The sequence below is a fragment of the Alexandromys fortis genome, unplaced genomic scaffold (assembly GCF_014885135.2).
Source record: "Alexandromys fortis isolate MF-2015 unplaced genomic scaffold, M_Fortis_MF-2015_v1.1 scaffold_53, whole genome shotgun sequence".
NCBI lineage: Eukaryota > Metazoa > Chordata > Mammalia > Rodentia > Cricetidae > Alexandromys > Alexandromys fortis.
The window spans coordinates 4,690,188-4,715,774 of record NW_026067939.1 but is presented as its reverse complement, the minus strand read 5'-3'; the positions used below and the strand labels follow the sequence as shown (position 1 = coordinate 4,715,774).

Genomic DNA, 25,587 nt, shown 5'->3' with positions numbered 1-25,587 from the left:
AAGCATCTGACCACCTGTCTTTTTACTAAATCAATTATTTAATAAGAGGCTATAAAATAGTAAATTTTCTTGTATTTATGAGTTCTGATTCTATTACACTGGGGAACCTTCTCTCACTCACCCATTGGTGACTGAAATACAGCCTGTATTGTGGGAAAACAAAAATAGTTTCTCTCTAAAATTCGGAATGTGAGTGCAGGAACTCACATGTGTACTATGGCATGTGTGGATGCCAGAAGACAGCTCCTGGTTCTCTTCTTCCTCTGTGGGATTCAGATACTGAACTTGGATCACCAGGTTTGTGTGGTAAGCACTTTTATCTCCTGAGCCATCTCACTAGCCTGATTTCTTTTCTTTATTTAGTATTTTTGGTCTAAAGGTGATCAAAGATGCCATTATCAGTCCACAATAATATGTACATAGTTTTAATTCACGGCAAGTGCTTTCTTATTTTGGTGATCAAATTGCTTCAACTCTGGGTAGCTTGTCCATAGTGTGATTCCTAGGAGTGAAAGCACACCAGATGTTGGAGGATTAACTTGACAGTTCCCGTCCCCAGTGAAACTACCCACTTCTCTAAAATCCCAGACTCCTAGTGGAGGAAGACAGCAGAGTCAGTGACCTGGGCACTGGGCATGTTCACCATTGCCAAACTGCCACGGCTTTTCAGTCTTTTTAATGTGCAGGGAAAAAAAGAAATCTTACTTAGGAGAGAAATTTTAATATGAGTCCATGTTGACTACTATCAATTCAATTAGCAGTTATGGCTCTAGGTCGTTTCATAGTCACACATCTTCTCGTATGCTAAGTCTTCAGCATTAACAATACTGTCGAAAGTAGTACTCACTTTCCTATGAGGTATGCATTAGATTAAAAAAATAGAATGGCAAAAATTACTATAAATCACAAGAGGTATTAATGCATCTTCAGCCCCTTGGATTGCATATCACATATCCTGCTTATCAGATAGTTCCATTGTGCTTCATAGCAGTAGCACAATTACAGCTATGAAGTAGCATGAAATAATTTAATGGTTGGGGGTCACAGCCTTAGGAGGGTTGAGAACCACTGCTCTCAAGACACTTGAAATAATTCTCTGTTTCATTAAGCTACAATTTGATAAGGCTACTCAGTTTCTTAAGCTTATTTCTGATGTTTAGGTCTTGTTTTATGACTAACATCTGTTTTATACTGTGATGATGTTCTGGGCTAAACTTTAAAACTCAGACTGCTTTCCCCATGCCCGGCTCTGAGTTCATCCTTCATTCCGAAGATCATTAGTTTTATTAGGTTCGGGTTTTGACTGCATCATTTATAAAACTATAAGCATTTATATCTCTTCCTACTGAGCGACACTGGCACACTACATTCCCCTTGACTTCCCAAGTCTTCAGTCCAGGTCACGACCGCGTAGAGCTTTCTCTACCCTAGTTTATAGATGGACAGTCACCTGCTTTATAGCTTGATGGTCATGTTTTTACGAATGCTCAATTGATGGCTGAGTTATTAAAATCACTTTTTTCACAGTTAGCATTTTAGTAAGAAGCAGTTCTCAGGTGTCACTTTACTGACTTGTGTCTCCCCACGTGTTAGCTAGACAAAGGGTTACTACACGCCTGCTGCGGAAACGTTCTCTCAGCACTGCCAGCGCCGCACGGCTGAGCCAGAAGCTACGCACACTCAGTTACGGCAGCCCAACTTTTTGGGATTCAGACTTTATGGACAGGTGTGGGGCTTAGGAAGATGATCTGTGAAAGCAGCTTCTGCTTTCCAGCATCCTGCCCTGAATGCTCAGACACCGTTACAGAACAAAACAGAATGAACACAAAAGGAAAAGCCAAAAAAAAATCTGACGTTGTCTTAAATACTTTTGTTTCAACTCTTGGCCAATCACAGATTATAGCTGTGTTGTCCTGTGCAAGATTTTTTTTACTCAAGGGGAAGACTACCCCTGCCCCGCAGCCCAGTCTTCTCTGAGAAGCTGTGTGTGGAATGCTGGGAAGCACCAGCATCCGCAGCCAACTTCCCTATTTTTGGAAGAACACATTTTCCTGTGTAAATTCACACACTGTCAAAGTGTTACAGAACAGGAAATAGCTCCCTTTGCTTTAGTATAAAAGGGTCTCAAGATTTTAATTATGTGATGTACCGAGCATATGAAATGAGAGAGTCTTTGTCTAGCTAATGTATTAATATTAATGCATCCCCTACTAATGTGTAATTTTTAAGATTCTATGCATGGGAGGAATGCTATGGCAGAGAAAAATAACAAAAAAATGGGTACCAACTTTAATGTCTCCTTGAAAACAACATTTTTCTTTGAAACCAGAATTTACCAGGATTATTTACTATCACAAATTCTCAATACGAAGCCCTTATTTCTGGCTTCAGGGTGATGTCTCCTATGTATCAGCTGCTGGCTCTCTTGGATTTCTTTTCTCTGTCTAACATATTCTCTCATTTGGATTTGCAAAGCACATCATTAGTATTAAATGTCAGAGGTGACTTGAGAAACAGGACTGATCTCTAAAGCTCGCAGTGTTTGTAGCTTTAAATTTGAAAATACAACCAGTGCATAATACAAATAAATGTGGTATCACAGAACCCAGCCAAAGGGCCAGTGTGCTTATTAAAATAGCACTGTAGAAATTACAAAAGAGAGAAGAAAGATTAGAGAAAATGGAACATTATCCTTGTCCTTTAAGAAGAAAATCACCTCGGGACTAACAAGGTGACAGGGCAGAGAGGAGAAAGCCAGCTTGCCTGATTTACAATGTGAAAACAAACTACACAGCTTTCATCTTTTAATGCTGAGCCCAAACTCAGCAACAATGATACTTAAATTAAAAATTGGAAGATGCATGGGGGGTGTAAAATTTCTGCTTCATAATAATAGTTCAGCTCTATATTATCTGAAAACAATAACCATAAAATATTCCTAATTGCCCCATATTCAAAATTCTAGCATCACTGTCTGTAAATGTAAGTCTTGAGCTTAACCTTGGAGTTTTTGGAAGCAGAACGGAACACCAACAACATATTCCATGCCATTATGAGACCAGATTCTTTGTTACATGCCATTCAAAAAAGGCTCTTCATCAACTTAAGATTAAGAAAATATGGCTTAATCAGTTACTTCTTGCATATCTACATAATGCATGTAAAGCATCTTATTAGCTAAAAAAAAAAAAAGAAAGAAAGAAAAGCAAAAATCCTTGGAAAGCTCACTTCACGGTACAGACCTGTAATCCTAGCTACTTGGGGAGATGAGGCAGGATTGTGAGTTCAAGACTTGACTGGGCTGTGGAGTGAGTGAGAGACCAGCTTGAGTAACAGCAAGACCCTGACTAAAAACCAAAAGGAAGGCTGGGAGAGGAAGGTCCGCAGCTATAGCTTAGGGACAGAGCTCAACCCTCCCTGAATCTAAGTGTCAGCAGGAAGGAAAAGAGTTACTAGAAGAATAAAATTAAAATATGCTTAAAAACCTTAACACGGGGAACAGGAAGGAAACACACCCATTAGCACTTAGTGATTCTACAAGGATGTCATTGGTAAATACAATGGATTCCTTGTTGATCCGCTGCCATGGAAAAGATGTGTTGTAAATACACACACACAGGAATCAGAAAGTCCTTTTGAGACAAAAATATCAGTATTAACTAATTTTGTAGATAGTAATTTTGGCTGGGCAGTGGTGGCGCACACCTTTAATCACAGCATTTGGAAAGCAGAGGCAGGTGGATGTCTGTGAGTTCGAGGTCAGCCTGGTCTACAGCGTGAGCTCCAGCACTGTCAGTATTATTACACAGGGAAATCCTGTCTCAGCTCCCACAAAATACAATGTTCTTACTGTTAATTTTATTTTTTAAAAAGCTCCCATACTTGAGCTTATTGATGATTTCATGTTATAACAGCACTTACAAAGTTTTCGTTTAGAATATCACCAATTATTATATACAAATTTAAACTGTGAAATAAAGATGAAATCTAATGAAAAATGCTCACTTCATTTGAAAATACAAACTTTAGTTTATATTTAAATTTTCGGTAGTAAACAAAATGGGGTGGGGTGGGGGGGCTCCTATAATAGCAGTACCAGGCTGGGAACAGCAGATGGCACTATTGCCCAAGATGTCATATTGGGATAAGGCCAACTGGTGTTTCAAAGATATCTTAAACACATGCAAAGAGTACATCTTCAACTGGTTCTTTCCAGTTATTAATATTTTATGAACCTATCCAAAGTTAAAAAGCATTTTATGTTAACAAAGAATTTGGGTCAGTTGGTCTAGGTTATTGAGTTATTTGATATGATATTGTTCCAGGAAAAAAATATTTATATACTAACAGTACTGCTACAAATCTATGAATAATAAAAAGGATTACCCTATTTTCAGATTAAATTGACTCAGATATTAACCAAGAATAGAAAACATCCACAAACACACAGTCTTAAATAAAACAACAATCTCTGTAGTATAAAGCATTTTCAAATGCTTTACAAAAAAAAAAACCGTACGAGAATAGTAAAGTTGGTTAATAAATAAAACTTGTAAGCAAATGCAATTAGAATTTCAAAATTGTTAAGCTAATTTCTTATGAACACAAAATTTAACACAGTATTGCTTTCCTTTTCTCAAACATTTTTTTCTTTATATAAACTATCATAAAAAGTTGCAAAAAAAGTCACACAACAGAATCAACCAGTGCCAAAGACTATACAATTCAATGAAATCACATACAGTTACAGTAGCTATTTAGAATGGAAACTGGTAAGCTTCCCACTGGATTTGACACTTCCACTACTGACTATAGTTTTATCACTTATCTATCACTCAGACCAACATATCTTCAATGTTTCTTTCAAAGAGCATATATTAGAAACCTATCCAATCTTAAAGGACTGTTCATAAAACATATTCCTGGAAACAAATCTCCAGAAATTCTGTTCATAAGGAACTTGAAAAATCAAAAACCTGCTTAGGTAGAAAAGGCCTTGTCTAGAAGGGTTCTGGAAGCGGACGCCATGAACACTGAGTCCTCAGGGAGGCAGAGGGTCCTCAAGACCTCACATGCAGTCCTTGGATGGGGTACGGCACACGCTCACCTCATAGTAAACTGCTCGCTACAGTGGGTTAAACGAGGTAAGTAATTTCAGTGTGATGATGCTAGCAATGGATCTCAGTTAAATGAGGTAAGTAATTTCAGTGTGACGATGCTAGCAATGGATCTCAGTTAAACGTTACAGTAACTACAAGTGACTTGGGCATAAGCACTGTGTTACACGGAAACAAAACCTTCCCTCGGCTCCTCCTACCTGGGAAGTTTTCATGTCTCGGTTCTCCCTGTCATTTAAGGCCACATCTAGGCCGACCTTGTGAGGATGCCGCCTCTTGGCACTGGTGGGAAAGAGGCCTCTTTCGTGATTCTCCTGGCATCTGCGGCCTTACACTGACCACAGTCTCTGCGTGAGTGGCAGCAGAGCTGTATTGCCGTCAGAGCTCAGTGGAGAGGGCGGTACTCTTTAGAGAACAATTAGTATACATTTGTTGATAACTGAAAATTTCAGGCCATTAGCAACATTAAAAATAAAATCTTGGGCAAGTGACAAACTATAAGTTTCACCTTAAAAAAATTCAATGTTTTTAAGTGTGTAAGTACTTTGTATGTTGGTGTCTGTGCACACGAATGAATGGGTGGTGCTCATGGAGTCCAGAAGAGGGCACTGGATCCCTGGAACTGGGGTTACGGAGGTTGTGGCCTCCATGTGAATGCTGGGAGTTGAACTGGGCCCTCCTGAGCCCAGCCCAGCCAGTGCTGTTAACCATGGGCCATCTCTCCAGTCACCGCAGAGAGAGTTTTAGGAGTTGTGGGTTTTGACTGCCTGTGTTAAACTTCACAGGCTGTCGTCTCCTTGGACAAATGGCACATGCTGTGCAGGTCTCAGCTCTCTTGTGGCACGAGAGGAGGGAGAGAGCCCATCCCTCTTCTTCCTTTCAAGTATTTGAGCACATTCAACACAGCAGCCATTGCTCTGCACACTTGGCTTTAGAAACTGAATGTTCCTCTCACTGAGAGACACGTTAATATCAAGAAAAATAGAGGAGGGCGGGGTCAGGAGGGAGCCAGGGGAGCTATGTTAGAGTAGGGAAAAAAAGAACGCCCTGACACACCGACATTCCAGCAGAGAAGGATGAGATGAAAAAGTATACACCTGTGCTCAGTGCAAGGTCTGTAGATCACTAACCTCACTCAGTAAGTGAGCACTCCAGACACGCTTTGTGCCGCTCGGCTATAGTACTAAAGCCGCTGAAGCCGCCAGCCTGCTTTGAATCCAACCAGGCGTTACCTGGCTTTGGTTCACTCATCCCGTGGTGTGCACTGTGGTGTGGCAGGAGAGACTTGGAGAAAGAACGGAGAATAGGAGTACTAGAGGGTAGTCCTGTGCACATCTCCCAGAAGGTGCACACGTGGACCAGGGCGGTGGGTGAATGGGGAGGCTACTCCGTTGTCACAGCTGCTAGTACCCAATACTTTCAGACGGAGGGGTTTTGCCACACGATCTACCTCAAGTGGTTGAATCTCTGTTTATTTAAAGAAAATCTGCTGTGGTCTCATGCATAAAAACCTTTGCTCCGGTTATTATTTGTGACGTCTTTCTGGTGGGAGACATGATGGAGGCTAGTTTTTATTTAAATGGCCATATGTGTTATTCTGGCAGCAACAGACGGTTGGGTTTAAGGCACTTTGGACTAACTACTTCACACATTTACGTATAACTGCTGGGATAACATTACCATTCTCACTGCAAAATGAGAAGCTGAGGGCCATCAGTAACTCAACCAAGGTCATGTGGCTAGGTGGTGATAGAACTGAGATCCGATCCCTGACCTGTTATTTAGCCACTGTTTCTAAAATGAATCATTTACTGTTCTTACACCAAGGCACATATTTCCCCCTTACTCCATGCATTTACTAAGAATAACAAATATATGCGGGATTGTGCTTATTCTGCACTCTGAATGTAGCAAAATGTATCACAGCTCTACCTGGAGAAGAGATGTACACATGGTCTTGCTCGACTGGCATTATCTTCACATGGATTATAGAAATTTATTTTTAGAATCTCCTACGCTTAACATTTTTGAAAGAATTATTATGTCACATTCTTAAAATCTTTATAATGAAAAACAAGAAACAGTTTCTGAAAGCCTAGCATTTCCCACTTGAGACTACAAATAACCCAAGCAGGAAAAATTTTCACATCAGAGTTCTTTATTTACAGTGCAACAAGCGCTATTAGAGAAACAATTGCAATTTCCATGAATCTGGCTGCTATGCAGTCCAAGTATAAAGACCATTAGTTTATCCTTGTTCGAGATGTGGTAAACCTGGGAGTCAAGTCTCTTTTAATGCAATGATAAGAAATAATCATTCCAGTAGAAGTAAGGCTGCTGGAGTTTTCTATTTTAACGAGGGAGAAGAAAGGCCTGTAACTTGAAGAACCCAGATTAGCAGATCAGAATAAGGAACCTGTAGGTACTGTCGGCTGTCCATTTTAATTCCAGAATTGTTATTGACTCTAATTAAAATTCTGTAGATGGAAGGCTGAATGTTTCTAAGGAACTCAGAATGAATGCTGTCTGCCAGGCATCTCCAACACCTATAACCACACACAGCCCGCCTGTCAGGAGAGCTGGTGCAGACATCTCGGGGCACACCACATTTGTCACTGTGGCTAATATCAGAGATACGCAGCTCTTTTTTCTTAGCACACAAAAGCAAGATATGTAATTCAATGCTCAATTTACCCTTGTCTCACAGGAGACTTTTCCCCGCTAATTGATAGAAATTAAGCCATTAATCAAGCCACTAGCCATCATTCAAACCAGGGAAGATGAATACAAACTTTCATCATAACCACCTTCCCCATTTTAGTGTTCATTAGCATTAATTTTTAATGCAATTATGCTATTCTTTTACGCTGAGCTCATAAATTACTGCTCTTTTGTTGCTGGCTGGCCTTGTAAAATCCAAACTAATGCTTTGTGCTCTGATCTTAAAGGCAATTACTAGGTTCCTCTATCTTTTATATCTTTGCATCCTCAATAACCTTTATATATAACTAATATCCATGAGTGACTATGCCTGTTTTTCTAATGCCTTAATATAAATCTTGGTGTATATAAGCATAGTCAAATATAGATATAATAAACACAGACATATATCACATACATTATAAAATGCATGTATTTATATAAAAATAAGATCTCACAAAGTCACACTGACATTTAGGTTTAAATAGAAAGATATCTTTGTGGTTTAAGATAAAAATGCAGTGCATTATTGTATCAAACTTATACCTTTTATAACCAATTAGGAAAAACAGGAATATTAATAAGGGTTGATCAAACATTTACATGAACAACTACTTAAAACAGGATAACTTAAGTTTCAAGATCCTTAGGTCCACTGCCTAGGATAACTGCCTCAGGTTAAAATCTGTATATTATTGATTTATTTGGTGGTGCTGAGGATCAAATTCAGGGCCTTGTACATGACAGGTAAGCTCTTTTCCACTAAGCTATACCTCTGACCCTAAATATTAATTTAAAAAACATAGAACTTAAAAATCACCGAGACAGAGGTGAAGAGTACAAAGACTAAAAGATCCATTTGTCCAAAGGTACGCTTGGAAGTATATTGGGTAACTCCAGGGCCTTACATCACGTAAAGGGGAAGCTCTGGATAATCAGAAGATCATGACGAAAAGAAAAGACATTTTTCAGAATAAACGTTGAGCCTACACAAACCACATGCATTTAATTCTCTGTTTCCAATAAGGCAACAGGACACACTTGTGTCCCACCTCCCAAAGCCCTAATGATGTTTACTCTCATCGTAAAGAAGACAGAAAACCTATTTCTAGCCAGCCCAGCTCTTGCAGCAATGCCTTTGCCTCTGTTTGCGAGCTATGCTTGGCATGCACTAAGACCACTGCAGGAAAGTTTAGTGAGGGAATGTTGGGCGTGCTGCTGAATCACACAGCTGCAAGGCTCCCCCAATGCTGCTGAGGCTGAAGGAGGCAATGGGAAGGACCCTCAAGGGCTGACTAAAGAAACATCCCAACTGCTCACTTTTCAGGACAGAAGAGAGATGAGGGTGGCTGGATTTTGCTTTCTTATGTGTCGTTTCCTGACCAGCTCTTTGTTTTCACTTTTGATAAATAAAACAGTCTTACCTGGATCAGGAGCAGTGAGAATAGGGCCAGGCAATTACCTGATGCTATGCCTTTATGTCAGAAGTAGGAACCTAATGTATTTGTATTTGAGCATCAAAGCCATCAGTAGAAAGCTATGGATCCTCATCCATTTTAGTTTTGTACACACATGCTTTATTTGGACCCAGAAATTTAGGGGGAACATTCACAATGTCAAGGTAGGCCTTAATAAAGCTTACTTTAAAGCTGTAATTTTAAGTACTTACTGTTAGTATCTCTTTTAAAATGCTGTACTACATTATAGCATTTTTAAGGGGGTAAACATGGCATGCTATTCCATTTGTTACCATCCCCCTCCTCCTCTGAGAGACCAACATTGTGTATACAACTTCAAAGTATATAAATAGCCACATATCACCTTAGGTATTCACCATGAAATATTGTCAGAGATGCAAAGACTAAGGAATCACTTAGTGTAGTAAAGGAATCATGCAAGTGAAATAAAAGACTGAAAGATGACTTAAACTTCAAAACGGGGGATATAATTTATTACCAAAAGTTACAGCTTTGAGGATCACATGCTCTGACAGGTGGAAAGACATTTTATAAAGAGTGACTCCCTGTACTAGCTCATTACCCTGCTAGCTCCCACACTGGGCAGCACTATGATCAAGGTAGACAGTGTCTTCACTGTCACCAAGAAAGTCCTTGGGCCCCTCTTCAGTCTCCCTCCCTCCCGACCTTGGCCACCCCAGCCCTGCTTCCTGCCACTGTAGTCTGCAGGGTCGAGAGTTCGACGTAAATGGCGTATCTGATTTCTTCCACTGAGGATGCTTTTGAGATAAAACCACGTTGTTTTTTATATGTTTTAGTGCATTCTTTTAGTGGTGGTAGAATTCTAGTATATGGATAACTATACTTTTCTCCATTTGTTTATTCAGTAGTGGATACAAGCTGGTTTTGTGTAATACAATTACCATAATATTCATGGACAAACTTTTCTAAGGAATTAAAATTTTTTTATTATATGTATGATGTATATGTCATAATGTATGTGTGGAGGTAAGAGAAAAAATTTTCAGAGACAGTTCTTTCTATCATGGGTTACGGGGACTGAACTTGGGTAATCAGATACATATGGCGAGCAATGTAACTCTCCTGAGTCACTTCACTGTCCTGTAGGGACGTTTTTCTGTGCTTTGCTTCTCTTGCTAGTGAATATTACTTTAACATTAGAGTGGATGGATTCTATGGTATGTATGTTGAACTGGCAAGTTGGATGAGGACGTAGTTCAACAGCAGAGTGTTTAACTAAGGTCTGAGGTGCTGGGTTCAAGTCCTTGCACTGACAGTCTGAATTGCAAAACTACAAAAAAACCAGCTGTGTCACTTTGCCGTATTCCCACCAACAGTATATGACACAGTTGTTCAATATCATCAACATTTGTAGTATTTTAATTGGCATACCGTGAGATATTATTGCTGATTTAATGTGTACTTTTGGATGAATAATGATATTTAATTTTTTATACATTATTGGCCACTTGGTAACTGAAATATATGTTCAATGTATGCCCTTTTTTTAAAAAAAATCATATTTCTTATATTCCTATCATTGAGTTATGAAGTTTAAAAAACTGTTTTAAATATGTCTTTAGGCTATTGTACACACCTTAAGCATTATTTATGAAACTTTTTATACAAATAAGTCCTGATATCATAGACTGTTTTCCTATGTTTAATACAATTAATTAGGCTGATTCAAGGAGAATGAGTCTTATTTTCTTCAGTTTATTTTTGATAACTTTAGATAAGCTTGACTCTCTCCTTGATGATGTCACAAATATGATAAGCCAGACATATGAACTGTATGCATAGCTGATTTTTAAAAATTAACATATTTTGGCAAAATTGTTCAATAGTTTTCATTTAAAAAATTAAGACAAAGAGTAGCAAAAAATCAGTAAATGATTGTATCCTTTATAAAAATGAAGAAAAATGTTTAAGCTGTTACAATACATCATGAAATCTGTAAAGAAAGCAAGGCCAGACCTCACATTAGCCAGAATCAACAAGGGCATATATATAGCCTTACTTAGATCTGATAAGGAACAGGGTATAAGGAAGGGAAGGGAACTGAAAGACAGGAAATGAGGAACTTTCCAGTCCTTCTTCAGTGGCTTTAGGGAAATCAGCTTCTGGAATGAAGTATTATCAATACTGACCATTAATTTGCTAATATTTTTCAAGATAAAAACAATACCTTGAGTTGTGAAACAAATAACAGGGAAGCTCTGCTCTGTTTATAGGTGAATTATGTCAGAAAAGTTCGTTCTAAGTTTGAGTTTCACAAATGATTGTATTGCTACTCAAACTTTACCATTGAACACTCCATTCTTCCGAGTTGGGACACTGTTTTACTACAGTGTCAGTGTGGCCCTCTGTTCCCAGGGACGAGTTTGTTACTCCACGGAAAAGAGCAGGTGTTTGTAGACTGACGGACTTGGAGGAGGAAACAACGATGGGTGGATGGGCGGTAAAATCTGGGATTAGCATAGAACGGGGGGGGGGGTTTGTAGATGAAAGCAGGTAGGACTGCAGTGACATTTCATCTGCATTTTAATAAATAAAGCTTGCCTGAGGAGCAGAAAAGTAAAACAGCCACACTGGCCGGCCTTACAGACCAGGCAGCAATGACATTTACCTTTAATCCCAGTAGCCACACTAGTTTGCCATAGAAACCAGGCAGTAGTGGTGCATGCCTTTAATCCTAGAACTAGAGAGGATTATAAAACGGGAGGAGACAGCTCTCAGTCTCATTCTGAGATTCCTGGAGGCAGGATCGCCATTTTTAGACCGAGGTAGAGGTAAGAGGCAGTGGCTGGCTGTTTTGCTTTTCTGACCTTCAGGCTGAACCCCAATTTCTGTCTCTGAGTTTATCACTCGTGCTTCATATGACAGTTTAAGAAAAGTGGTGAGGTGAGCAGAGTCTTGTCAACAGCTCTGAGCCGTGTGGTACAACTGCTGGGAAGGGTGTGGGAAGACGCTAGCTCTAGGCTATGGTTTCAAGGCAGGGCAATATAATTTGTGAGCCACTGACCAACACTTTCCACATTACTGCTAAGGATTCATGGCGCACACTGGTAAGTAACCGGTGTTCAGATGACAGGGCATCTTTAGAGAGGACAAGGTAGCAGTGTTAGTGGCCATCACTCTGTGAGCATCTCAAAGTCTCAGCAGACATCTGTGAGGAGCCCGCAGAAGTGGAAACCCTGCAGACTTCTGAAATGCAGCATGCACTGGTAGGACTCTAAGCGTGCAGTCAGGGAGTCCCACTGAGTCTGGTAAGCATGTCACTCCAAGTCAGGAAGAAACAGTGACAAATGTAAGATAGCATCCGATCCATAACACTAAATCTACATGTTCATATACATATTTACGTACGCACACATACACGCATGACTATTCAACTTCATTTAATTACCACAGACTATCATATTACAAAGTATACATTAAAAACAAACATTTGACAATGAAACCACTGCAAATCCACAATTAATTTTAAGCATTTCAAGAAGAGGTTTTACCAGCTGACTCAGGGCTTGATCCTGGCAGCCAGATGGACGGAGGGTCAATAATCCAGAAGCAATGAGACAGCGATTAGCCAGACAGTAAAACAAGTCCCTGGGAGCAATTACTGTCCAACATGCCAGAAAGCTATTTGCCCAAAATGCTCTGAAATGGATTTAGAAGGTGAGTTTCAGTGTCTCCCTGCTGCCCAACCTCACAGTTCTGTATACTACACACACTCACGAAAATTACTGACAACAAAACGTCTTTGTTCAGATGTATCTAACTGCAGAGAGGCGGGATGCACTGACTTAAGCGCTCCTGCAGGAGCTGCTAAGAGGACGCGTTTGGTCCTTTGTGTCTCTACCCAGAGACACTGCCCAGCTGGAGGCTCAAGGAGAACCTGACCGAGGAGAAGCGTCTTATTGATTGTGCTGGAATTCTGACACAAATAGAAATGGGTCAGACCACTATATATATTGCACGTGGGTGTGTGTCTAAACAATCTGGTTTAAGGTCTAAAAAGAATAGTATCTGTGTCACAGTAAACACTTACAAGAAATCCAGTGTACTTGCTGAATGAGGAGATGAGATATTGAAGAGACAAACCATTATGGCCTAAGAACTATTCTTCAATAGGGGAGAAAACTTTGTAAAATCTCTATCTCTTATAAAATAATCTTACAGGAAATTCTAGACACATGCCTAAATGTTACTGTTTCATTGTTTCTGAAATTACTTTGTAGAAGAAAGGTCACATTTCTATTTCCTCCTCACTATTAGAACAACCTTTTTTTTTTTTAAGAAAAAAAATTATTTATTTATTTTTCAAGCCAACTGCAGTTTCCCTTCTCTTTTCGTCTTCCAGCCCCCCCCCCCCCCCCCCCCCCCCCGGTTCCACTCCAGAATCCACTCCTCCTCCATATCTGTTTAGGAAAGGGCAGGCTTCCCATTAGTATCAATACAACATGGCATATCAAGTTGCAGTAAGACTAAGCATATCCCCATGTATTGAGGCTGGGCAAGGCGACCCAGTATGAGAAGCCAGTAAAAGACAGTCCCTGCTACCACTGTTAGGAATCCCAGAAGAGGCCCAAGCTACACAGCTGTAACATAGATTCAGAGTGTCTATGTCAGTCCTGTGCAGGCTCCCTGGCTGTTGGTTCAGTCTCTTTGAGCCCCTGTGAACCCAAGGTTAGTTGACTGGGTGAGTTTTCTTGTGGTGTCCTTGATCCCTTTCGCTCCTACAATCCTTTCTCCCCCTCTTCTGCAGGGTTCCCCTGAGCTGCGCCTAATGTTTGTCTGTGGGTCTGCATCTGTTTCCATCACTTCATGACAGGGTACATATTTGGTTTTCCTTCTCTTTACTGCCTGCAATGCCTCATTTTCCTATATTGGACCCTGTAAACCTTAGGATCTACCAAGGCTCATGTACTCTCTAGGTGACTGTTAATTCATACCCACCTAAATCTTATGACTTTTAAATTATATACCTGATGACCCCCTAAATCATTAGCTCTGGTCCTGGTATATTTTTCAGTCTCTAGATTCATCTACCATAGCCTTATTTTTTCTCTCCCACTCCATAAATTCAATTTATTACTCACCATTGGCTTCCTGTCACATCTAGAATAAAATTCAAACTCCATGCCCATACTATGGTAGTTTATATATTTGAATATTTGGTTCCTAGCTGGTGGGCTGTTTAGGTAGGATTAACAAGTTTGGCTTTGTTGGAGAAGTGTATCATTGAGGGTTGGCTTTGAAGTCTCTCTTTGTCTTTCTATCTCTGCACCCTTTCCCTGAGTATCTTCCTGCCTTTGGATCAGGATGTAAACTTTAGCCCATATCTGCCTACCTGTCACCAGCTACGATCATCACGGACTAACTCTTTGAAACTGATCAAATATCTTCTTTTATAGGATTTGCCTTGGTCACAGTGTATCTTCACAGCAATAGAACAGTAAGATGTATTTTCAAGGCCTCTGCTAATCTGGTTCCTTTTAAATTCTTCAACCAAATCTTTAACCACTTCCTTAGTTATGCTGTCTGCTCTATGTTCTTCAGCTCTCCACCTTATAGAGGATGTGTTCCCTCCATCAAGAATTCTCTCTGGATGACAAGTCCTGGCTTTTATCAGATTTACCTTCAATCCCAGCTTCTCAGGGAGACTTTCCCAGAACACTGGTCTATAGACAGCAAAGGAAGGGAGCGGTGAGCTATGAGGCTCTTACTAGATAGACTCCAAGTGAGACATGATAAACATCTAAACCAGGAGAATAGCCATATTTTGGATGTAGAGTCAACAGAAATTTCGAGGGAAGGATGAATCAAGGTTAGTTTTCAGTTTGATGAATTAGGCAATTAGACAAACGAAGGCCTTGTCATTATATGAGAAAGACTTAGGGGTAGAGTTCAAAGTTCAGTTTTGAAGATGACAGCCTGAGATACCTGTTGTTAAAGAAAATTAAAAAAAAAAAAGAAAGAAAGTCTCCCAAGTCTGAGTTCAGAGAAAGCCTAGCTAAAAGAAATAACCTGGCAGTAGAAATAGGGGCAGGAAAGGCATGTGGCGAAAATGACAAATTTACCTAAGGAGAAAAAAACCAGGAAAGCAGAGGTCTGAGTTCTGGAGACTGGGTAGAAAAAATGGGCTAAGACTGCCAGAAAAACAGATGAGATCGTCTGAATGCTGTTAGAAGGCAGAATATGAAAATAATTTCACTAGATTTAGCAAAACAGAATTGGTGATTTTAACAAAAGCAAGCAGCTTTATTAGAGTATTATGGCAAGTTACAGTTGGGAGGCATGCTGGGTAAAGCAACACTAGGAGAAAGACAAGTGGACTGTGTGCTATTGTGCAGCAATTTACTCTGAGACAAAACCTTCCATCCTGCAGGGAAGCACTAATCTTAGGAAGTAACAACTCAAAGGCTTTAGAAAGTCCCTGAAACTGACGGCATATGCTAGTCTCCTAATGACTGCTGATACAGTCTCTTAGACAAGGAGAGTTGCTAGAAGACTCTCAAGACTACTTGAGCCACTAAGAACAGGAAGAGGCAGACCAACTGAGCTGACTTGCTGAGCTATTCTTCAGGTAGTCCAGCAACCTGCAAGGGATTCAGTGAACTCCCCGGGACTCCAGCCTTTGTGAACCATGGCATGTTGGGGGTAGGGTTTTGATCATTCAGTTGACTTTGAGCCATTTCTCTTCCTGTAAGTAGCCCCTTACCTATACTCCTATAAGTAACCCCAATAACTCATGGGTTCACCAAGTTGGACTTTGGTAGTATCCCTACTTGGGTCCGACAACAGGTGTTGCCAGTTCCCTATCTGTGGTCAATAGACTTCTACTCATGTCTCCCTAGGAATATTGTCACGCAGCAGATGGACGGCTTCATATGTCTACTTGATGAAAGAAATGGTAAACTAGTCAGCTAGCAAGTGGTACTGTCCTAGCTGACTGTCCAGGTGCATGCTAGCTAGGTGATCGTGTTATTACCTACAGAGTAGTACACAGCTACAAATGTGACTAAGGTGCATGCTAGCTAGGTGATCGTGTTATTACCTACAGAGTAGTACACAGCTAGAAAGCAACTAGTAGGCTCTCACTGTAGTTACTTCTTCCAAGAAATCTTTATATTATAGAGTCTGCAGGGAAATAGTCCAACTTAATCTCTATAAAAAGCAAATGCAAACACTGATAATGAACACTGAAAGCACCATCTTACTGCTTTATTCTCACCTGTTCTTAGGTTCAATGGAGGAAAATTAGTGAACAATTTTGGATGCATATGTAATTTGATATATATCACATTTGATATATATAATTGGTCCATAAAAGGAGTAATGCAAATATTAAATAATTTATGTTTACAACTGTCAATAATATAACATATCTGAAAGGTACAAATCATGTTCAAAAGGGAAACAAGTGACATTTATTCGGCATATATATATTCTACTTACACATACTATAAAGCATATTATGTTATGGATAGTTAAGTAAGGAGAATGAGATTATGGGATAAACAGAGGAAGAGAGTAGAAAGGCACATGTAACAGGCACAGTCCCTTCCCTCTGCAAGACATGAAAAACCAAGAAATAAAACGATGAGAAACAAAGGATAAGGACACAAAGAGGACTGGGTGGGACACCGAGCGGTGCCCGAACACACTGCACTAGTCACTAGTTGACAGGGGCTGTGCACAATCTGGTGACTGTAGGCTCAGCACTGATTAAGACTTTCAGAATTAAAGTCCAAACCATTTACAATTCCTTACTGAAAAAACAATCAAGTGTTTTTAAAAAGAAAAACCCTACAACAATATTTAGTGCACTAGACTAAAAGCTAAGCTATTATAATAACTTTCACACGGAAAAGCTTTTGGTTGAAGTCTGAAAGTTAGGTGTGAGGCCCCAAGCCTGATATCCTAGCTACCCAGAGAGCTCCGCAGGGCTGACTGAGCAAATAAGTTCAAGTCCACCCCAGACAACACAGCCGTGATATTCCAGACAAAAGCAAAACAAAAACAAACAGAAAAGAAAACTAAAGCAGGGTCGAAAGGCCCCCTCCTGACTTTGTTTCAGTCCTAATCTCACTATGAAACAGGAGGTCTCACAGTTTAGTTCTTATACAAGGACCACATACTTCCCTCAAGTGCTTCCTCCCCTGAGGATGCTGCCAGAAAGCCTTTTCCTTTACACCAATGGCCATTCCTAACAGCAGCTATATAAGAATCTGCTCAGGGGACAGCCCTGTGGCGGTTAACACAGTGCTGAGACTTGGCTGAAGGAGGGTTTGTTAGTGTCCGCGTGAGGAATTTATCCACGGAACACACTGTTTTAGTTTCGGCCATGCTAAACTGCATTCCACTCTTAACTCTTTAAGTAACCAGGTTCTTTCTTCTCTAGGTTTCACGTGCGCTGCTTCCTTTGTCAGCAGACATTCCTAGTTTTAATCAACACAACACTTTGTTTTTTTTCTTTGACTCTTACCTTGGAATTTGCCTTCTTCAAAACATTCATTTAGCCTAAACATCATGAGAAATGCTAAAACTGAATTCTGTTTACAGTTTTCGAGTTCTTCCCTTAGGCTAGATGCTTATCAACCAGTCTTCCCGACCTGAGTTTTCCCTATGCAAAAGTTAGCACAAATACCAATCCCTATGATATCCTCTTCAAATCTTTATCATGTACAATAGTTTCCTTAAACTCTGAACGTACCATTTATTTCACACTCCGTAGATTACAGCAGTGTATGCTTCGAGTCACTAGATGCTATAATACAGAAGTAATCAAAGAAGGTGTACTCCTATTTAGCACACAGTAGGGACTCTTAACTGTCGGCATGCTCAGTGAATTGCTACCCAAAACTAGTCCTCCAGCGGAAGCTGCTGTAAGAGCTAGCGCAGTCTTATGTCAAGCGAGGGTTAATCTAGGAAGACCTTCAGCATGACAGGTGCATCCAGTGACCACAGTTATAAGCAACATGAATCCCACAAGACAAAGCCGGCCTCATAAAAAGTGCTGTAGTAGCTATATAAAGTCATAAATAAAATAGTGTATTATACAAAAGTTCTGCAGTGCTCTGGTAATAGATGTTGACTGAATTGATTATTCACTGACAGTCCTCAACAGAGTCCTGAGAATGCATCAACTGGGTAATGAACAGCTATTAAGTTTATTGATTTTCTGATTTCCATTGATACCTAATAGGCTGAAGCTACACATCAATATTTGTGTTAGTTATACCTAAGAGCTCACAATCCTGACAAATGAAAACCTCAAAAGTCTAAACAGTATAAATGAATGGAAATTTAAAGGTCAAACCTCAGAACTGAAATGAAACAGCAAATACAGGAATCTGAGAAACTTATAATTCAGCAGAGACAGCAGTGGTTACCTCTTTCCTCTAACGAACTTTTGTTCCCGAGTCCTAACAATGGAAGCCTTTCACGCTGCTTCCTTCCACAGTCAGGATTATGTTGTTTACACAGTGTTGAGCTCACACCCAGATGAACTTTTCACGGCGCTTCCATACGCTCAGTACTTATAAAAAGCCCTGTGTGAGGTGCGTTGCTTTCTTCAGTTTTTACTTAAATGACTGAAGCTCAGTGAGGTTAGATGATACAACCAACCTTATTCAACCAGAAAACAAAAAGGCCAGTATGTGAACTTGGGCCTTTAAAAAAGTCCTAGGAAGCCATAAAGACTCCTTTAATCTGCCTACCCTTTCCATTTTCACTGTATATTAGCGTACATTCTTAAACTATACTACTACACATTTTTTGAGCTTTTATATTTGTTTATTCTTCATTTAACTTTTAAAACACTACTATAGTTGAATATTAAAACAAGAACAACAGCCAAGTAGTGAGCATATTATGATTACAGTCCTTCCCACATTCACTACTGCATATAGAGTGACAAACAGTAACTGGCCCATTAAGAGGTCTGACATTGAACGCCACCTCTAGGGTGATGTTCATCGTCCTCATATGCTTCTCCATTATAATGACGCCATCTTTCCTGATTGGATCAAAGTCCACCAGTTCTACCTGATCCATTTCATCAGTCTCTTCTACTTCCTTCCTTTCAGGAAGGAGTTTTTCCAGCTAAGAAAGTTTATCAGGAGAGAGAAAGCCATTCTCAGGAAAGTTTACCTTAAACTCAATGATTAGACGTCCTTTTTCATGTGGCCGACGATATACTGGCATACCTTCGTTCAGCACACATTTTATATCTCCATGCTTGACAATCTGACCTGGATGAGAGGTGATGGCTATGGTTCGGTTGTCAAGAGTGGATATTGGCTTTTGGAAGCCGCACAATGCTTCAACCAGCTGTATGTCCATACACGTGAAAAGGTCTTCTCCTCGTCGTGTAAAAACAGCATGGTCCTTCTGGTCTAACACAATGATAATGTCTCCTGGCTCCAGTCCTGGCTGTTGGTCTCTTTCACCATGGAAAGTTATCTTCTGACCATCTTTCATGCTTTTATCAATATGAACTTCTAAAATCTTCTTCTCTCGAACTATCTTTCTTCCATTGCAGCTTTTACATCTGTCTTTAGGACTGATGCGTTCTCCATGACCCTGGCATGCCATGCACACTGACTGAATTTGCTGGACCATTCCTGGTCCGATCTGATGAATCCTTATTTGCATGCCAGTCCCACAACAGTTGGGACAGGACTCTACTGCTCCTTTCTTACCACCTCGGCCTTCACATTTGTCACAGATCACATTCTTCTGCAGAGCCGGTTTTCTTGTTGCGCCATTATACAAGTCTTCTAAGGTCACCGAGAGCTGATGCACAACAGTTTTACCTCTCCTTTCTCTCTGCATCCTTCCTCCTCCTCCAAAGAACATATCAAAGATATCCGTGGGTGAGCCAAAACCACCACCTGCTCCACCCTCTTTAATCGCCTGCTCTCCTCCTTTATCATATAACTCCCGTTTTTTGGAATCAGCAAGAACTTCATAAGCTTGAGAAATCTGTTTAAACTTTTCGCCTTCATTTGGATTCTTATCAGGGTGGTCCTTCAAGGCCAATTCTCTATAAGCCCTTTTCAATTCTTCCTGGGTGGCATTGGGTTTGACCCCCAAAACATCATAGTAAGTAGTTTCTTTCACCATTTTTTACAGCCGATGAGCGGGCCAGTGCCGGAGAGCGGAAAGAGGAGCGTAGCACAGCGCGGTTCGGGCAGACGCCGGTCCTCCACCTCCTACCGAGTGTTCTGGAAAGTTCCGACTATTACACATTTTTGTAGCATATTTCCTATTTTGTGTTTTGCCTTTCCATCCCCCTTATCTTTCTGTTTTCCCCATGACTCAATTTTTGTATTTGTTCATTTGTTTCATTTGAAATACTCTTTGCTGACACTCTTATATGTGATTCCTCCCTGTCCTTAGTTGTATAATTGAAAATTCCACCTTATTGAATTTTCACTCTTTGTTGATTTTACAGAGGCCTATCTAGTCCCCTAAATTCTTGAATTAGTTATCTATCTATCTATCTATCTATCTATCTATCTATCTATCTATCTATCTACTCTTTCTGTGTATGTGTGTGTTGCCATGCAAAGCCATGGAAAGCTAGTGGAGGTCAGAGGACAACTTTTTGGAGTTAGTTTTCTCCTTCTCTTGTGTAGGTCCTTGGGCTTACTCAGGCCCTCAAATGTGGCAATGAGTACCTTTACCTGCTGAGAAATTTCACCCTTATTGTCCACCATTAACTAGGCTAATTATTATTGCACAAAGGCTCTCTGCTAATAGGCTTGTCATAGTTGCAGAAAAGCACCAAAATATGGGCTGGCTTTTGAGTGAGGCTTTAGAAGCTTTGCAACTCCCATGTGCGAGGCTATCATGTATGCGGGCACTCTTCAGCATCTCCACTAAAAATTCTTGGTACTCTAGTGGTCCCAGGACTGTCTGCGTAAAGGAGATACATTTTCAAAGCTCAGGCTAAATCAGTGACCAGTTTCAATGTCCCCGCTACTTTTTACTATCAAATTTATTTTTCTACCACAGTGGTTTAAGATCAATAGCTGCAGTATTAGCTAAGTACCTGTTAAAAACAAAACTACTGCTTTCCATCCCAGATGCCTTAATTAGGGACTTTAGTCTACATGATTTTGAGAATTACTGGTCTATATTGATTAAAGAGAAACTTAATCTCAAAGTATGTTAATATGAGACAAATAAATAAAAACAAGATTAAGTGCTTATCTAGAGAAAGGATAACAATTTATAACATAAATTTAAGCTCTAATTGTACTACTAGAAATATTATTAGGGATATAACATTAATATTTAATATCCATGGCAAAGAATATGGTTGGTATAAACGTCACAAAAGGACAGGATACTTCCAAAATTCTTTTCTTTATGTATGATATTACCTATATCACACATATAGATATGTGTGTGTATGTACACATTGTATTTTGGTGTTAGAACTACTTTGTGAGGTTGACCTAAGCCAATGGGTGAGCAAACTTTTGCTGCAAAGGGCAAGACAGTAACTAGTTCAGGCTGTGTAAGGCATAACTTCTGCTGTGACCACTTGACTCTGTAGTACAAAAATGACATCATACACTACAAACAAATGAGTGTGGTTTTATTCCAATAGCATCTTATTTTTAAAACCACCCTGTGGGACAAATGTGACCAAATGTCAGTAGCTTGCTGATCCTTAACCTAAACTGCCATTAAACCACATGTCTATTACCTAAACTTCCTGAGTGACTGGGGGCAGTGTGCGCAAAGGCAGGATCCCAATGCTGCATGGATACTTCACAAAGACATTGCCTTCTGTGAAGAAAATGCATGTACCAGGATAAATGAAGACTCTGTGTAGATTGCTGAAGGCATTCATAGAATTAAATTTTAAAGAGAATCTTTTTCAGAGCAAGATTATAAAATGCCCATTTATGCTTAAGTTGGTGATATGTATTTAATAAGTATTCACTAAATATCTGTTGACTTAATGACTAGTGAGCTTTGTGAAAATGGAAATATTCTCTGCCAACTATCATTTGGAATTGAGTTGAGTGAGGAATGTAACCCGTTGCAGAGCGCTCGCCTCACATGCGTGAGGCCCTGTCTCTTTAATCGTTGGTATGGAATAAAATAAAATAAAATAAAAGAACGAAATTGGCTCTGTTTTAAGAAAACTGACTCAGAGAAACTGTATTAAAACAAACAACACAGGCATGGAGTACACACGCTGTGTTAGAACCCTGGTTCTACTACACAAGTAATTATGGGAAAATTATTCTCCTTTCCATGTCTTGGTCTCCTCATCGGCAAAATGCCATTGACTTGAGGTGAGTCTTCTGAGTATAAAAGCAAACAAGAATATACAGACGAGGTACAGATTCTGGGGCTTGATAGGTCTGTCACTTTGCTCTGCTGTTTGCTAAGCAGGAACCAAGAACACAAGGCACTGAAATTTCTTTACAACTACATTCCAGATAAAAGAGAGAATACTGCAATACCGAAGCAACTGAACACTTACAAAAACTTTATCGTTTAAATGCAGACATCCACTCCACCCTTAATTGACTATTACTACCCAACCAGTTTAACAAAAACATCAAATAATTCTGCATGGAAACACCCTGTCCATAAACTCACAACCTCAACAACCTCCCATCACTACATCAGGCTTTTTTTTTTTTGTCTGCATAGCATATTAGTGCAAAAGTACTTGGGACAATTTTAATAATTAAATGAAAATAATTAAGTTTCCAAATATCATTTAAAAAATTAAGGCGGTAAAATAGATTTCTTATTTAAAAAAACACAGCACTATTTTCCTTGTAACTCAATAATTCCCTTTAATTTTTCTCTGACAGGACAGGTTCATTCATTTTTTTGATAAGACATTCATTTTAGTACAATTATTGCAATACCCTGCAATTCAGAAACTTTATTATCTTTCAGAAGGTTAATAAGATATCAATCTCTTCCCTTAGTTTGCTATCAAATCACCTTAACATTTTTATCTATTAAAATTATATTAAAGTAACAGGAGATTACTTACAGCTGTGTTGAAATATATAATTGTTCAAAGGAAAATTAAAGTTTTGTCACAGATTGATTACCTAAGATAATTTCTTACATAAGTAGATAGTTATCATATATATTAAATGCTATATCTATTATATTGTTATAAAATACCATAATTTGGAATACTTATTGCTCCCCTATCAGTTTATTTCTTCTAAAAACTTGAAAATACACTGGCATATAAGGCACTCTAAAACTATTTCATATCGCTCTATACGTTTTCTTAATTTGTCCCACATTCTTTTCTTTGTGAAATGTTAATGAAAAGATTAAGTCTACATATATAGAGATGACAGTGAATGGCAGATGTGGAGAGAGCCTCTTGGGAGGCTGAAGAACCTAATGAAGCCACACTTGCTCATGAGGGACACAGGGTGGGCTTGGAGGACCTGCTCTCATCTGCTCCTTTAGGAAAGAATACAGAGCGATCTGAATTCAAAGTCAGAATGAAATGACGCAGTGCCTTCTTATTTTATATAGGTTCTTTTCTGCTAAAAGTTAAAAAGTTACCTGCATTAAAACCAAAGAAAACAACTTTTCCATATTTTTAATTGACAAGAGGATATTAAATCTATTCCCAACCCCTCTAACGGTGATAGAAATGAGAATAACCAACTTTGGAAAAGAGGGATTAGAATACAAGTTGGGGACTCATTATGATTCTTATATTGAAAGATTTACAAACATGAGTTCAGCTTATGGCTTTGACAACAAACTTTAGTAAATGGACTAACCAGAAGTCTGACCTTAGGCAATAACTAATGAACCTGAGAGCATTTTAATATATTTTCTTATCACCAAGTGAAGCACTTTAAGTTATTATAGTCAGGCTGCATGACCTCATACAATTGAATCATGCTAGAGGCAAATAGGCTAATGCCTTTGATGGCAATTAGATAAAGGCAGGATGTTAACTTGTACTTTAAAAAGTGTTAAACAGAGGGACTCAACTCCTGGTTTAACATAGTTAGAAATAACCTACATATATAACAGCAGAAGTTAATATGGCAATGGCCTCTTTCACATGTCAAAAGAAAATTAATTTTATTTTATTTCAAAAATTATTAGGTTATTTTATTTTTATAAAGGACACTTTGCTAGTTTCTAAAAACATCATGATATTCTCCAATATTAGAGCAGCTCCCTTTAATGTTTATAATTTCTAATATACTTAGCAGTAGTTGAACAACATCTTCCTCTCAGTTATAGCCACAGAGTCATTTATCTGAGCTGGACAGGGCAGGGGACTACAGTGAGATCAAATGATAAAAGAGGACAATAAAATAGTATGATGTAGATACTAAAATCTATGATGTCACTGATTGTGATACACAATTCTAAGTATCAAGTATGAGAAGTATATAATTCTAAGTAAAAGTAGTTTTTAATTAAACTATTTTCATAATATACTTATTCAAATTTTATGGTTATTAAAAGAACTCTTTCAAACTTAAATTTATTTGTTATTATATATCACTCCTGCACAGATAGAAGACACAGACAAGAGACTCAATTGGTTATAGTATTTCTAGAACTTCTTCCCATCCGCTAATGATTCTTTCTAATCTGTGCACTTAGGCTTTTGTGTCCACATCTTCGTTCACAATAACATTCTGTCATCAGAAGTACTTGTGAAACTTCAAATTGCATGACCCAATGGGTGTGCATCCACAAAGATGCAAATCACAATTATAATCCATAAATATAAACAATTAGGGAAGCATTACATTCTATTTCATGAACATGTACAATTATTATACAGCAATGAAAACCAAACTTTAAAACAATAGTATTTCCAAGGCATCCTTCCATTAGGGCATTCCAAGCCCCTCTCATCCCTGCCAGCCCATGTTTTGACTATCAGTACATTTTATGCAGTTTTTTTCTTTTTTTAAGACAGGGTTTCAAGTGGACCACCCTGCCCTTGAACCTGCTGTGTATCCTGGAATGAGCTTGGGTTCCTGATCTTGTTGCCAGCTCTGGTGTGCTGAGCTTATATGTGTGCAACACCATACCTTGCTCTAACAAGCAGTTTCTTAAGTATTATCTAATGTGTGAGTAGACCAGAGGAGGGGTTCATTTCCCATCCTTGAGTGGTTCTTAGAACACTTCTTGATAGTCAGTGGAGGGCTAACCGACACTTTATGTGCCCAAAATAACAACTTAGTTCACCACTAAATAGACAGGACATTAGTGTTCAACTGCTGTCTGGTGACTTTAAA

At 39.2% G+C, this 25,587-nt stretch overlaps 1 protein-coding gene and 1 pseudogene across 2 annotated transcripts in view; both read right to left on the bottom strand.

The window, feature by feature from the left end:
- Positions 1-25,587, bottom strand: part of Rsrc1 (arginine and serine rich coiled-coil 1) — a 265,192-nt gene that overhangs the window by 9,817 nt on the left and 229,788 nt on the right. The window lies entirely within an intron of this gene.
- Positions 19,087-20,449, bottom strand: LOC126504906 (dnaJ homolog subfamily A member 1-like; annotated as a pseudogene).